This window comes from Zea mays, chromosome 2 (genome assembly GCF_902167145.1).
Source record: "Zea mays cultivar B73 chromosome 2, Zm-B73-REFERENCE-NAM-5.0, whole genome shotgun sequence".
In the NCBI taxonomy this organism is placed as follows: Eukaryota; Viridiplantae; Streptophyta; class Magnoliopsida; order Poales; family Poaceae; genus Zea; species Zea mays.
The window spans coordinates 51,077,348-51,079,988 of NC_050097.1; the positions used below are offsets into that span (position 1 = coordinate 51,077,348).

Sequence of the window (2,641 nt, forward strand, 5' to 3'; positions counted from 1 at the left end):
TCAGGTGCAGAAGTGGTGCTCCCTTCTGAGTTGGAGTATGGATCTCCGAGGATCCAGGCCTACATAGATGAACAAGCAACGACGAACGCCCAACTCTCCGCCAACCTAATCGATGAAGCACGAGACGTGGTCGTCATACGCTCCGCCAAATATCAACAAGACTTGCAACGCTACCATGACCGACAGGTCCGTGGTAGATCATTCAATGTTGGCAACCTAGTGTTAAGAAGGGTCATGGCCACCAAGGACAAACACAAGCTCTTCCCACCATGGGAGGGATCGTTTATCGTCGCCTAGGTCCTACTCCTAAGAGTCTACCGACTTAAGGACATCAACGACAACCACTTGACTAACGCATGAAACATCGAAAACTTAAGGAAGTTCTACCCTTAAGTGTCATTTCTATTCATGTACTTTCATACTATAGCAAACAGAACATGTCGACCAAGTCACCACATTCTGCTTGGGGGCAAGAAAATGGCGGCCATATCCACGCTCTTCTATCTTAAGGAACTCTAGCGTACTCACCTGTCCTAAGATACATCTACGCCCAGAAGGACCCAGTGGCCACGACTACGATAACTCGGAATGACCAATCACAAGGACTCACTAGCAAAATAACATTAAAATAAAAGCACAACATTCATTCAGCTCCATCGTCTAAGTTCATTTACAAAAGAACTGAAGATGACTAGGGCTCGCCTAATGCTTCATGGATTTGGAGGCCGGGTCAGAATGAACTTCGTGTCAATAAGGCTCGCGATCGACCAGGCATGAGGGCGTACTTGTTCTTCAATGTCATCCAACTCCTCATCGCTACGGCCAGCAGCAAAGCCCTCCACGATCACAGTGGCATCAATCTCATCGAAGTTGGAGACCATCTGCCCAATGGCCATGCTGCTCCAGTGGAACGCACCTTCGACGACGACGCGCTCCACGTGGCAGGGCATCGCATGCAGCCAATTGATCAGACGAACCATGATCGGTGTCAGAGGAGAGAGGTGGGCACACACCGTGCCCATAGCTAGCCGAAGAGCCTAACGCTCCGTGCTTCACTCTAAGAGCGAGTTCTCTCCCTGGACCTGTGTGGCGACAACATCATCATCGGCAAGCGCGGGCTTGCACATCTCGTCCTCCGTCGCCTTCTTCAGCTCCTCCACCACTTTCCCGGTGTCTTGGGCATTAGAGAACATTTTCTGGAGCTCTGTGGAAGGAAAGGCTTGAGCAACCTAGAGTGTCAGTTGACAGAAACACACAACCAAAAGAAGGACTTACCTTCGACCGCCTTGCGCTCTCTTGAGAGCTCCAAGTTTGCCTCCTCTAGGCAAGCATTTTCCACCCTCAGGGTCCACTCGGCCTCCTTGGCCCAATGATTCAACTCATGCATGTCCCCCTGAAGATGGCCCCTCTCCTCTCGAAGGAGGTTCGCGCTGCTCCGCGCTCGCTACGTTGCGTGCGCAAGCACATCACCTCTCCACAAAGCCTTTCAGCCTCAGCACGAAGTGAGGCGAGCTCGTGCTTTCTCTCCTCCGAATGGGAGACCTCCGCATGCAGCTGCTCCACCTTCTGTCATGCAGTTAGCAACACCTCCCTCTGTGCCATCGATCGATAAAATAGGCGCTACAGAAAGCGATCAGACAATCACCAAAATGTTGGTAAAAAACAACGAGTAAAAATCAACAACGGGAAGAATGTTCACCTGGCCGATGGGGAGCAGGTCCCACATCATCATAGTGCAGGCTATCAACATCGCCTCCTCGAAATTGTCGAGGCAGCGCTCAATAGTCTCTAGACCTTTGTCAGCTCTAGCAGATGCTCCCTCGATGAGCTGCCATTGCTCCACATCCATATCCTCTCCTTCCAGGCCTTCGAGAATGATGGGGTGACCCCTCGGAACCTTATCCGAGAATGGGCAGCGCAGGGAGCACCACTCCCCGAGAAGAGGAGGGAGGGATGTCCGGTGAAGGCTAGGTCTTATCCGAGAATGGGCAGCGCAGGGAGCACCACTCCCCGAGAAGAGGAGGGAGGGATGTCCGGTGAAGGCTAGGTCTGGGCGACTGGGCCCCAACAACCCCCACTGCCGCAACACCTGAAGGCAAAGGGTCGAGGGCAGCGAGAATGGGACGACAAGTGTCGCGCCTAGCACCGGAGCCACACCAGGGGCAACCTATGCGACCACTTCAACTTCCTCTTGGGGACTAGTTTGGGTACTCTAGTATTGAAGTGGTTTAGAGGGATTGGAGAGTGTATAAATCCCCAATAGATCAAAAACTCTCATAATACATCTCAATCCACTCTAATCCCTTTCATTACTAGAGTACCCAAACTAGCCCTGGATGGATAGAGGAACCATCAACCTTAGGAGGAACCGCGCCGAGGGCGGACATGCTTGGGTCCCCTTGAACGACCAGCGAGGTTGGTGTGGTCGGTATGGGAGGGGTGTTCATCACCACAATAGTCGGCCCCTCCCTTTGTCGCGAGGGTCGCTTCCTTCACCATCTTGCACGACATGTACACACTGACGAAAAAACCAAATAAGAGCTCAGAACAAGGACATAGGCAGAAACAAAAGCAGTGAGAAAGCTTGGAGTATCACGAGGAACGCTTCCGAGCGGTGGGCCTCCTCTATGCTAAGGCCTTG

At 52.4% G+C, this 2,641-nt stretch overlaps 1 long non-coding RNA gene across 1 annotated transcript; it reads right to left on the minus strand.

The window, feature by feature from the left end:
- Positions 1-601: 601 nt before the first annotated feature.
- On the minus strand, positions 602-2,081 carry LOC103646432 (uncharacterized). Its single transcript, XR_562193.3, has 3 exons — positions 1,700-2,081; positions 1,276-1,620; positions 602-1,204 (listed from the first exon to the last, which is right to left on the minus strand). It is a non-coding gene; the product is annotated as an uncharacterized lncRNA (long non-coding RNA).
- Positions 2,082-2,641: the final 560 nt, after the last annotated feature.